At 37.9% G+C, this 14142-nt stretch overlaps 1 pseudogene; it reads left to right on the top strand.

Moving 5' to 3' along the window:
* Positions 1–2411: 2411 nt before the first annotated feature.
* LOC100615513 (mitotic spindle assembly checkpoint protein MAD2A-like) overlaps positions 2412–14142 on the top strand; it is a 51456-nt pseudogene continuing 39725 nt past the window's right edge.

Below are 14142 nucleotides of genomic sequence, written 5' to 3'. Positions count from 1 at the left end.
ATAGAGAATTTTAACTGACAGTTTTGCTTTGCTAAAAAAGATAAAGAAATCATTGATATGGTAATATTTTTCCTGATTAATGCTCAGTTCTCTATTTCCTGTCTTGACTACATGTTGACCATTTGTAGTTTTCCTTTTCAATTATCATATACTAATAATGCAGGAGTATGTTTTTCTTGGTACAAGGGTCATTCTGACATTGTTTGAGTCACAGCAGGCCTTTGCTTTGCTCATACTGTCAATGCATATCTGTTCTCCCAGTCTTTCAGTGATACCTGACTGTGTGATATTTTTACTATTTCTCATATCCACCATTTTTTGCATCATCTTTATGTAAAGTGCTCACATTAGTCAAAGCTCCATTTTGAGGCTTTACACTATTCTTGTTTCAGAATGGCAACCTCTCACAATGGTTCACCATGTTTTATGGTAGAGGTTCCTTCAGGGAGTGAGAGGCTTCAGGTCAGGCGGAGGTTGCAGTGAGCCGAGATCACACCACAGGACTCCAGCCTGGGCAACAAGAGCGAAACTCTGCCACAAAAAAAAAAAAAAAAAATTCTTACTTTCCTACTTAACCTTTCTTGTTTTAGCATCTTTCCTGACCCAAGCAGAGGACACACCTTCTCAACATCATTAAGATTCTGCCTCTCTTTATGGCAGAAGGGGAGGAAGACAGGTGTTGTTGGAAATTCAAGTGGTGGTCCTGGGAATCATGGAATCCCTTAGATGAATGCCACTGTATTTAAAAGTTAAAACATCTTTTCAAATCATCAGGTATCTGTTTTCTCATGGGACAGTGTGGTATTTGCACAATCTTTCCAGCAAATAAATTGATAAAATCTACACATGTAGTATTTGCGGAATAAGATTGCTTTGCTATTAACATGCTGCAGAGTGAGCCCACATGGTATATAGGTCTGTGTTCTTTCTCTCCGGGGGATTGGCCAGCTGGCCATGAGAGTATTGTTGGTGCCACAGTTTTAGAACTTTCTCTGCAGCGGTGGTAGTGAGGTGCGTGGAGGGTTATCAAAGTGAGCTGTAGGTATAGCTGTGACCCTGCAGTGGTGCAGTTGTCTAGCTAGATGAGTGCCACAGCAAGGGTGGCCAAAGCACTATTCGTCCGTAGCAGAAACCAAATTTTTCTCTACCCCGTTTCTTCCCTCACTGCATTCAGAACAACACTTGGAATCAGTTTCAAAATGTCAACTTCCAATTTTGTTTTCTAATTTTGTTGTGGATAGGTAATAAGGATTTTAAAAAATCTCAAAGGATCTTCACTTCTTTCGGGGCATATTTCCTTCTTGCAGGGTTACACATGTGCCCAAGGGTCCTCACATATTTAAAAAATACATTTCCTTTTCAGTTTCTTAAGCCACATTTTTCCTTTGATGGAGCTGTTTAAATCTTCACTCTACCAACTCCTCAAAAAAAACAGGAGTCTTCGCTTTTCCACGGCTTCACTTTCCACAGTTTCGGTTACCCGCGCTCAACTGCAGTCTGAACATATTTAATGGAAAATTCCAGAAATACACAATTCATCAATTTTACAGGGTGTGCCATGCTGAGTAGTGTGATGAAATCTCATGCTGTCCTGCGCCGTCCACCTGGGACGTAAATCATTTCTTTGCCTGGCATATCCATACCACCTGCCAGTTGGTAACTTAGCAGTCCTCTGGTTATCAGGTTGACTGCCCTGGTATCACAGTGCTTCTGTTCAAGTCACTCTTACTTTACTCACTAATGGCTTCAAAAGGCAAGAGTAGTGATGCAGGCAGTTCGAGTATGCCAAGGAAAAGCCCTAATGTGCATCCTTTAAGTGAAAAGGTGAAAGTTCCTCACTTAATAAGGAGAAATAAAATTACACACTGAGATTGCTGAGATCTACAGTAAGAATAAATCTTCTGTCTGTGAAATTGCAAAGGAAAAAGAAGTGACATAACTTTATCACTATGGCCTGTGCTTTCAACATCCATTATTGATTAATTCAGCAGAGCTTCAAAATTAAAACAAATAGACATTAATTAAAAATGACTCAATGGTTTAAAAATATATGACTTACCATTTCAACTATCTAAAATTAACATCTAGGCCATTACGCTCGGGGAGCAATTATGAATGTTTAAGTGTGGAGTCCACACAGAGACAGCATGGATTTATTTTTAAATCAGCTTAATTGTTGCCAATAAAACAAAGTGAGGGGAGAAGACATTTATCTTCCAAGCACAGAGTAATTCTAGTGTTCTATGCCACTCTTCATGAAGCAAACAATTCTAGCTTCTTATTAGTTCCAGAGAAACTACCCAACCCCTCTACAGAACTACACAGTCACAGAGTGAAGAAAGCTGATAGTATTGGTGACATCCTAGGTGATATCATCATCCAATTGCTCTGGGCAAACTTCATCATGGGCAATGGAGGGAAATGGAGAAATTTCAGTTACTGAGAAAAAGCATAAGGAAATGGACCTATTTAACAGTGTTGAAGGTATTTCCAGGCTTGTCTTTGTCTCCGGATCCTGTTTTTTCTCTGTTTATGTATTATTGTAGAAACTGGAGGACGTGGAAACCAGTGATTTAATTTGCTTCACATAATGCAGTTCTATAAAGAGTTTATAAAAACTTTAAATTCAATATTTTTTTATATAAAATAGAATGTGGAAATAGAAACTGGTAGGGGAAGCAAAAGAAAACTCAGATGATGGAAAATAAGCTAGGAGTCAAAAGGAGAGGAGAAGAGACAATAAAAAGATGATTCACAAAAGAAGATATAACATTTAAACTTAATCATGAAAAATCCAATACATTCAAATTAACATACTATTCATAATTTTACTAACATTTATTTAGAGCTTAGCTAATATCTAACACCATTCTGTGACTTCCTATGGATTCATTCAGTGAGTACCAACTATGGCCCTCTGAGGTAACTGTAGTTATTATTCTTATTGCCAATATTTAACAAAGGAAGGTAATACACCTGGTTGGAGAGAGCATGGTGCATTTGTAATTGATAATGGAAAGTAGAACAAATATTTTGGAAAGCACTTTGCTAACAGGCCCAGAGGAACTTAAGAATGATTGACCCACTAATTTCCAATTAAATCAACTCGCCTAAGGAAGCAATCTTGTATATAATAAAGCTTCCATAATTTGAAAATGTTTAAATTAACAGACCATAACAGCAAGTCAGAATGTTATGCAGGCTTAAAAAAATGGCATTTAAGAATAGTGCAAGTTGTGAAAATGAGTGCGGTGGGATAACTGAAAATGGGAAATACATATAATTATAGAAAAAAAAAAGCAGAAAAGAAATACAGCAGGGTATTTTTTTCCCACATAGTTAAATATAGTGAATTGTAAGCCTTTCAGAATTGCTATAATTTCTACCATTAAACAAAGAAAAATTAGGTGGTATAGACTGAACGCCTGAGTGGCCTCTAATGGTCATACTTCCCCCATATGCAAACCTTTCCCTAATTCTGTCCCATACTTATTCTGGACTTACATAACTTGCTTTAGCCAAGGGATCACAAGCAGTTTGAAAGCAAGCAGCGGTATGAAAAATGTTAGTGCATTTCTGTGCTCTTGTATGTTTATCTGGGTTCACCACGAGAATACTCCAGGATAGAGAGGTGTCAAAGAAATGTGGAGCATTCCTTTATCCCAGCCAAGGCCATCCTAGACCTGCTAGCTTCCAGCCAACAATGCAGCTAACACAGACACCAGACACATGAGCAAACTCATCAGGCAAGCCTGGCCCAGATCAGCAGAACTGCCAGCTGACTCCTAGCCACATGGAAATTAACAAATGACTGTTATTTATGCCAATAAGACAACGTAGGGTCTTTTGTTATGTAGAAACAAGTAACTTATATAGGAAGGAATTGCATTTCAGTGCTTTACTGAGTAGCAAATCCAGGTTTAGAAGCATTCCTCAACAAATATGTATACGAGATATTCCATTATTAATTTTTTTAAAAAAAACTCTCCCTTTATATGTTGCAAGGTAATCTGGCTTTATATCCTCTATTAATCGGCTACCTTTACTATCTTTTTCTAACCACTGTATTTATGATTCTTTTCAAGGCACCCTCAGCTTTCTCTAATAACCGGGGCTGAATGTTATCTAGTGAGCTTCATGAAATTCTCCTTGGTCCCCAAACCCTTAAAATTCATAAGGAGAGCTGATTCTACTTAGCCTTTGCCCTGCTTGCTACTATGTGTTATGAGCTGACTGTGTTTACTTTTCATCTGAAGAGCAGTGGGACTTTGGCCACACAGACTCTGGCTGCTGCTTCTCTAACTTGAGCCATCACTCTGTGACCCACTGTCACACTCCAGTGAGGTGATACCTGCATTTCGGGCAAATCTTGTTCCCACAACTGACATTCTCCTTGACCTCCCGTTACTGCCCCTGCCCATCTGTTTGCCTTTCCACCCTCCATGGGTCTCGAGCTCCATTCTACCCTCTCTCATGCTAGTCCCTAAAGGGCCCTCACTCTAGTTTCTGCCTCACGTTCTTTATTTCCATTTGACTTCCACAGTCTTAGTCAACCACCCACTCCAATATTCCATACCATATCATGCAATTATCTGCCACACACTTACAAAGTATTCATGAGATAGGCAGTTTTATGGGCTTTGTGTATGAGCCTGAATAGTGAATATTTCCCGATTAAAAAAAAAAAAGCAGAAGTCCAAACCTGATTTGAGCAGAAATAGAGGCATAAGCACACAATTTGGAAGCAATATATTAGTACTGGTCAAATCAAAGACATTTATAAAATTCTACTTTCATCTCTATTTTTCATCTTTCCCTTCACATTCACCGTGTGTGCGTGTGTGTGTGTGTGTGTGTGTGTGTGTGTGTGTGTCTGTGTGTGTGGTGGGAGGCTACTCTGATTGCAAGACAGAGAACCAATTATCGTGTTGCATTTTAGAGTGTGCGAAGCTACCTGGTCTTGGGCTGAGACGGATGTGCTGGTTGAAGCAAGGTCATTTACAGAGGTGGCGGCAGTGAGAAGTATATATCATGAAGCCTAATCAGCTATGGCAATAATTAATCATTGCCTAGTTACGTGAAGAGAGAATGGGGTCAGCAAGGACATCTAGGTGTGTTGAAGGAAGCACACCGGTGTTTTTTTTGTTGTTGTTGCTGTTGTTTTTTTACTGAGGAGTTGGGCAACAGTGATCCATCCTCCTGGGTCTGCCATCTGAGTTTCCATAAGCTAGCTTGTGCTTCTGGGTCTATGAGCTATTTTTTTTTTTTTAAGATAGGTCAATTTGCTTCTACTTGGAGGGAAAAATTGCCCAAGTCAAATAAATTCCCTCAATGGCACTCTTCAGAACAAGCCCATTAGGTGCCCTGGGTCTAAGGGTGAATAAAGCTCATTATGACCTTTCCAAAATTCCCTTTTATAGTTGAATAACTGTGGTTCTTACCACTTCATCAAGAAGCAGGGAATTTCCAAACGGTCCAGATTGTTCCCTTTAGATCAATTAACTCAACGGATTATGTACATGTGTGCACGCAGACACATCCTAAGCCAAATTGACTCCGTGAGAGTGTGCTTTGGCCTTATCTCACAGAATTTTATTTGCCTATGGATAGATGACTGCTTTCATGTGGACTTTTTGTGCTTGGTGTATCCCCAGTGCTTTGGAAAAATGTTAGAAAGTATCTCACTACGCAGAACTATTGCTTCTAGTGTTAACATAGTACCCATCTTGCCCACAGTTCTCAAAAGTTAGTTATTAAATTAAGTGAGAAGTAGAAATGTCATATATGACCATCTTAGGTGAGCAGGTGCACAAATTAAGATAACTTTAAAAAATATGCATGATAGTTGTATGAACAGGATATACTGCTCTAGTTCTCCAAGGGCAGTCTTCAGGTAGCAGCATCAGAATGACCAAGGAACTTGTGAAAAATGCATGTTCCCAGTTCCCAGTCCTACCCACAGAACTAAAGCCCTGGGAGCAGGGCCCCACAAACTGGTTTTACAAGCTCTTCTGTGATGCACACTCAAGTTTGAATCCTCCTAATTTGAGTGATTAGAATCTCTTTGTAACACAGTTGCAAAATTATTTACTCTAATATTAAGTTTCTTCACTTTTCCAAACGAATGGAGAATGTGTAATTGACTAAAACTGCATTAAAAATGTAAAAAAAAACCAAACACCGCATATTCTCACTCATAGGTGGGAATTGAACAATGAGATCACATGGACACAGGAAGGGGAATATCATACTCTGGGGACTGTGGTGGGGAGGGGGGAGGGGGGAGGGATAGCATTGGGAGATATACCTAATGCTGGATGATGAGTTGGTGGGTGCAGCGCACCAGCATGGCACATGTATACATATGTAACTAACCTGCACAATGTGCACATGTACCCTAAAACTTAAAGTATAATAAAAAAAAAAATGTAAAAAAAAATAGTCCCAATTCCTCAAAAAAAATGTGATTATCTCAAAAGGCACAGAAAGGCCTTTGATAAAATTTAAAATCCCTTCATGTTAAAAACCCTCAAACTAGGCATTGAGGGAACATACTTCAAAATATTAAGAGCCATCTATTACAAACCCACAGCCAACATCATACTGAATGGACAAAAACTGGGATCATTCTCCTTTGAAACTGGCACAAGACAAGGGTGCCCTCTACCACCAGTCCTATTCAGTATAATATTGGAAGTTAAGGTCAGAGCAATCAGGCAAGAGAAAGAAATAAAAGGCCTCCCAATAGGAAGAGAGAAAGTCAAACTCTCCCTATTTGCAGATTATATGATTCTGTATCTAGAAAACCCAAAAGCTCTTTAAGCTAATAAACAACTTCAGCAAAGTTTCAGAATGCAAAATTAATGTGCAAAAATCTCTAGCATTCCTATACACCAACAACAGCCAAGCTGAGAGCCAAATCAGGAATGCAATCTCATTCCAATTGCCACAAAAATAAAATACCTAGGAATACAGCTAACCAGAAGGGTGAAGGATCTCTATGATGAGAATTACAAAACACTGCTCAAAGAAAAAAAGAGATGACACAAACAAATGGAAAAACATTCCACGCTCGTGGATAGAAATAATACCACTAAACTGGCCATACTGACCTAAGCAATTTACAGATTCAATGCTATTCCTATCAAACTACCAATAACATTCTTCACAGAACTAGAAAAAACTATTTTAAAATTCATATGGAACCAAAAAACAGCCCCAATAGCCAAAGCAATCCTAAGCAAAAAGGAGAAAGCTGGAGTCATCATGTTACCCAACTCTAAACTATACTGCAGGGCTACAGTAACCAAAACTATATGGTACTGGGACAAAAACAGAAACATAGACCAATGGAACAGAATAGAGAGCCCCAAAATAAAGCCATACAACTATGACCATATGATCTTCAACAAAGCTGGCAAAAACAAAGCAATGGGGAAATGATTCCCTATTCAACAAATGGTCCTCAGATAACTGGCTACCCATAGGCAGATTAGATCCTTTTCCTTACACCATATACAAAATCAACTCAAGATGAATTAACTGTGAAACGACTTAACTGTGAAAACAAACTATAAATGACTTAACTGTGAAAACAGAAATGACTTAACTGTGAAAACAAACTATAAAAATCCTAGATGATAACCTAGGAAATACCATTCTGGACAGAGGAACCAGCAAAGATTTCATGATGAAGGTGCTAAAAGCAACTTCAACAAAAGCAAGAATGGGCAAATGGGATTGAATTAAACTTAGGAGCTTCTATACAGCAAAATAAACTACCAACAGAATAAACAAACAACCTATAGGAGAAACTATTTTCAAACTATGCATGTGGCAAAGGTCTAATAGCCAGAATCTATAAGGAACTTTAAAAAATTTACAAGCAAAAAACAAATGACCCCATAAAAAAGTGGGCAACAGACATAAACAGGCACTTTTCAAAAGACATACATGCAGCCAATAAGCATATGGAAAAAATGCTGTACACTACTAATTATTAGAGAAATGCAAATCAAAACCACAATGAGATACCATATCACACCTGTCAGAATGGGTGGTATTAAAAAAAACACAACAGATGATGGTGAGGTTGCAGAGAAAGGGGAATGCTTATATACTGCTGGTGGGAGTGCAAATTAGTTTGGCCATTGTGTAAAGCAGTGTGGTGGTTCCAGGAAGAACTAAAAACAGAATTATTATTCAACCCAGCAAATTCATTATTGGGTATATACCCAAAGGAATATAAATTATTCTACCATAAAGACACATGCATATGTACGTTCATTGCAGCACTATTCACAATAGCAAAGACATGGAATCAACCTAAATGCCCATCAATGGTAGACTAGATTTAAAAAACGTGGTGCATAAACATCATGGAATACTATGCAGCCATAAAAAGAATGAGATAATGTGCTTTGCAGCAACATGGTTGGAGCTGGAGACCATTATCCTTAGCAAACTAATGCAGGAACAGAAAACCAAATACCACATGTTGTCACTTATAAATGGGTGTTAAATGATGAGAACACATGGACACATAGAGGGGAACAATATACACTGGGGCCTACGATAGGGTGGAAGGTGAAAGAAGGGTAAGCATCAGAGAAAATACCTGTCGAGTACTATGCTTAGCACCTGGGTGATGAAATAATGTATACAACAAACCCCTATGACAGAAGTTCATGTATATAACAAACCTGCAGGGGGGAAAAGCTTATAGATATTTTTTAAAATTGTCCCAATTCCCAAATCCCATTATCCATAACTTATTTAAGTATATGAAGGTGCTTAACATCTCAACAAAATTTACAACGAGTTTTATAAGATACATTGGGTCAACTGGAAATATTTCCAATTGGTTTAGATTACTTATTAGATAATGTTATGAAACTATTGTTAAACTAATTTGCATTGCAGATGCAGAGATGTGCTGGAGCACACTTACATGAAAGCGTTATTACTATAAATACACTCAAGTCAGATTACATGCAAAGTTGTGAACTTTAAACATGATATCAACAAGTTAATGGCTTTGAGACATAATAATTAAATTATTCCAAGTAAGTAATATAAATCAGAGTAAAAACTTCAAGATTCTAAAGTTTAAGAATGTCACTTACAAATTTAATATAAATAAAATTATTGCTAATATTCAGGTTTTAAGTACATGCCTAACAACAATAACCATTAATGTTCATCTGTTAGATGTTATTCTGCATGTCATGTCAGAATTTGTGCCTTTTTTTATCTCTAGGACATATATTTGTTGCACCCCTGGCTGGACACATGGTGAAAGTGAGATACAGAGAGATAATTAACTTGTTAAAAATCTTTTAGCCAATAAGAGGTCCCATCAGGATTTATGATAAATTATCTTAACAATAAACATTTCCCCTAAATATTTTTCTTAGTTATAGCTATGATTTGAGATTTCAGAATCAAATTTCTAGGGAACAGATTCTTTCCATCTAATATGCATCTTGAAAAAGGGGCTCATCAGAAACAGCTGCACCTTTGGTTTAAATGCAGTACTGTTGCCAAGAGTAATTTTGGACACACGAAAATAAGCATATACATATAGCTTACTTAATTGGGGTTGGTGGTAGGGGTGGGATTCCAGGAAACAAGCAAAACAAAGTCCTTAGGAATACGTAGTCTAAAACATTCCTGGGGAACAGATAGATGTCAAGGCCCATAATCTTGAGAAAATTATCATCAGCAAAATGCTACCATTTTTGTAAAGGGACACAAGGTCAAATAGAAAACACTAAGAGGCTGGACGTAGTGGCTCACGCCTGTAATCCCAGCACTTTGGGAGGCCAAGGTAGGTGGATCACCTGAGGTCCGGAGTTCAAGACTAGCCTGGCCAACATGGCGAAACCCTGTCTCTACTAAAAATACAAAAAATTAGCCGAGCTAGGGAGACTGAGACAGCAGAATTGCTTAAACCTGGGACATGGAGGTTGCAGTGAGCCGAGATTGCGCCACTACACTCCAGGCTGTGATAGAATGAGACCTCGTTTCAAAAAAAAAAAAAATACTAAGAATGAAATCTAAAGCCTTTACCATGGCCTCCAAGGCCCTACAACAGCTGGCCCCTTCCTATCTCCTGGACTCCTTTTTAATCTCTGTCCCTCTATCTGCCCAGCTCCTATCAACTCCCAGGCAGACAATGCACCTGCATTAGGGCCTTTGCACATGCTCTTCCCTCTAGATGCCCACAGATTTTCTACTTCACTTATGCATCTGCTCAGCTCTAATCCCTCAGAAAGTCCTTCACTGGTGACAGAAACTAGACCAGCATCCCTACGTTTCTTTATTCTTCACCCTGCTTTAGTTCTTTTCTATGTTCATCTCACTACCTCACACTGTGTGACATGCTTAGCTGACCATGTGTTGTGTTTTTCTTCCATTAGAATATGTTACATGAGAATAGGGACTTGTCTTTATTTTCCTTTTTACCAAGAAAAGTGAAGTGATGAACATAAATATTTGTTGAATGAATGCACAGACTAAGTCAATCAACCTATGAGTGAATGTTGCTTATGTGGTGTGGACACTTCACTGGCCCTCCTCTCAATGGTCAGAAAACCAGGAGTCCAGAGCAAAGTCTGGGTTCATTTTCTTGTCTTCCAAATATGTTCCTTTTTCTTGGTTGGCAAGCTGCCACCATCTCAAACATCTGCAGCCTTCAACCTTGGAGTAGCATTCCCCTCTCTTCCTCCTTCACTCCATTTACAAAGTCCCACCAATTCTGCTCCTTAAAGTAGCATCTCATCTTTATTCCCACTGCTGTGGGTACCTTTCAGCTACTGTATTTGTCTATTGCTCAGCTTCCTGTTTCTCTAACAGATCGAATTTGTTAGATTAAATGTCAATTAGTTAATTAACAGACAAGGTAAATTATCCAAAAATAACTGCTTGGAGGGAGACTTTTCTCCAATATATAGGTAGTTATTTTCCCTGTAATTTGCTATGTGTAGCAGAAAAATTTTCTGTCAGTGAAGACAGAAAGGGAAATAAAATGAATCATATATTTCTTAATCAGTCAATAAAAGGAAGCGTTCCATTTTATAAATAAACTTTTTCTGGTGCTAAATTACAAAAATCCTTACATGAGGGTGATCAAACTACACCATAGACAATGTTTTGTACAAGAGCTTTAACAAAAAGGGCAAAAGCATGTTCATATGGCTGCTTCCTTAATCAACCTTCTGCAGCCAAGCCTCATATATGGCATTTGTTTAGAATAAATAGGAGAATGGGTTCCAATAAACAAATATGCTTGTACAATATATCAAGAGGGCAACTTAGATGAAATAATCATTCTCAAAGTATGAATCTTTTTATCCAACTAATACTTGCATATATGATGACTGTCATGGGTTGAATAGTATTCCCCCAAAAATGCATGTCTACCCACAACCTCAGAATGTGACATTGTTTGAAAATAGAGTCTTTGCAGATATAATTAGTTAAGATAAAGTGATACTCAGGTTGGGTCCTGGATTTGACATGACTGATGTCTTCATATGAAGAGGGAAATATGGGGACACACACACTCTCACACACAGAATGCTATGTGAAGACAGAGGCAAAGATTGGAGTGATGCAGCTACAAGCCAAGGAACACCAAGGTTTGCTGGCAACCACTAGAAGTTAGAGGAGAAGCGTGGGACAGGTTCTCTGTCAGAAGCTTTAAAAAAGAATTAACCTGCTAACCAACCAGGATTTTACAGTCCAGCCTCCAGAACTGTGAAAAAATGAATTTCTTTCGTTTTAAGTCATACAGGTTGTGATCATTTATTGTGGCAGCCCTCACAAATGAATACAATAACAAAGCAAAAAAATTCAGAAGACTTATAAGAAGAACTAACTCCCCCCTTTCTAGGTCCCCAGCCAATACAATCTTTATCACTGTTTCTAGTTATTCTAAATAATATGCAGTCATTCTAAACAATATGCTTTCTAGTATACTTAGGGCAGCCAACTAGGTAAGATTAAACAATTAGCACTCCTATCCTTTCCTCTACATCTCCTCTCCTCTTTTGTGGTTGATAATATTTCAAAATGGACAATATTCGTATCTTATTCTGTAACCCTAATTTGCCTTTCGTGCTTTGTCTATTAGCAGATTCTAGACATTATAAATCAACAAATATTATTTACATAGTTAATACTATGTAAATATTGTTTAAGACAAGCTAAAATATTTGTATTTATTTTTCATCTCAAAGAATCCAATTTCTGACTCTTGCACCGTTTACAATAGAGTGCTCCTAAGATCTAGATCAAAGAGATTCTCTTTTCACCAGTTTTTAAAATTCTTAATATATTTTGTTGGTTTTATATGGACAATGTTGTACTGAGGTAGGAGGTGGAATCTGACTGCAGACGCAGGCTTGACTCTGGAGGTGGAGCTCAGACACTGGACCAAATTGAGGACTAGCTAAAACATAGACAAGGTTGAAGCACCTTGCCATGAGACATGCCCACCAGTGTGCCATGCCAGTTTGCCATTGTCATGGCAACACCCGAAGTTACTGCCCCTTTCCATGACTCAATAACCCAGAAGTTACCAACCCTTTCCTAGAAATTTCTGCATAATCATCTCTTCATTTGCATATAATTAAAAGTGAGTATAAATATAACTGAAGAACTGCCTCTGAGCTGCCACCCTGGCCACACTGCCTATGCAGTCGCTCCGCTTTGCAAGGAGTGGTATCTCTGCTGCTGCTGTACACCATCGCTTCAATAAATGTTGCTGTCTAACACCAGCGACTTGCCTTTGAATTCTTTCCTGGGTGAAGTCAAGAATCCTCAGGGCTAAGCTCCAATTCTGAGGCTTGCCTGCCCTGCATCATTACTTTTGTTTCGGAAGAGAAGCAAATACATACCTTATTTACAAAAGCACTCTGATCCCTCCATTTTTCACTCCTGCCATCTATTGAAAACAGTACATTCCATTGTTCTCAAACTCACTCTTTTTACTGTCCTCTGCTTTCCTGTTTGTTTATATTTAGGTGGATGTCTTCTTGGAATCTCCGTTTAGCAACACCCCAGACTAGCTTCACTCTTTCTTATGATAGCCTTGTCTTGTGTGTGTGTGTCTTAGGGTGGGTAGAGGGAAGTCAATTTTCTGAGTCCTTGTGTGTCTGAAAATATCTTTGTCTATCACACTTTGTCAGCTGGGTATGGCATTCTATGATGAAAACAATTTTGCTTGAGAACATTAAAGAATTAATTCTGGTGTCTTTTAATAGCCAGCCAGCGCTGATAATGGTGAGTCTGATGCAACTGATTCTCATTTCCTTGTAGGTGTCTTCATTTTCCTTTAACAACTTTTTTAGCATCTTCTCTTTTGCTCTGAACTATGACAAGATTGTGTCAATGCAGGGATTTTTTTTTCATACTTAGTAGGCCCTTTTGATCTGAATATTAATGTCTCTTTTCAGCCTAATAAATTTTTCCGTGTTAATTTTTATTACCTTTACATCCTCATTGTCTTCGGTCTATCTTTCTAGAAATCCTATTAGTGGAAATAGGAACCATTTGAAATCATTTTCTGTTTCTCTTATCTTTTCTCTCATATTATCTTGTTCTCTTTCAGTTTTACATACTGAGAGTCATCCTTTGCTTTGTATAGAGTTTTTTTAAATTGATATTTGTTCATTTTTTTAGATGACATGTTTAATTTGCAAGAATTATTTTTTTTGTCAGTTATAATCCCCTGGGGTTTTAATTTTCTAGTGAAATAACTTAAGTGGTTCAAATGATCTAATTAATTAATTATAACAACCTTCCAGGATTATCACTAATAAGCCATAAAACATTCCCAAACTGTATACTACAGAAGTCTTATAGTGTACAGCTAATAGGTACCTTTATGTAAAAGCGTTTGGAGCTTAAATAAGCTTCAGAAAGAGCTGCATGTTGTCTACCACCCTTGATGACTTAGCTGCTGCGTAAAGGTTCCAAGTAGTGCTACTCTAAAAAAAAAACTAGTTAAATTTGTTTAATTCAATATTTTAAAATTTTAATTGTGAAACTTTCTCCTGCATATTTTTTTTGTCATCTTCCATGGCATATCTGTTTTGGGCATGTGAGATCCAAGTCAACTAGCATGACCCCTGACCA

This window comes from Pan troglodytes, chromosome 18, assembly GCF_028858775.2.
Source record: "Pan troglodytes isolate AG18354 chromosome 18, NHGRI_mPanTro3-v2.0_pri, whole genome shotgun sequence".
Lineage (NCBI taxonomy): Eukaryota > Metazoa > Chordata > Mammalia > Primates > Hominidae > Pan > Pan troglodytes.
The sequence above is the reverse complement of the archived record's forward strand: the minus strand, read 5'-3'. Positions and strand labels throughout refer to the sequence as shown.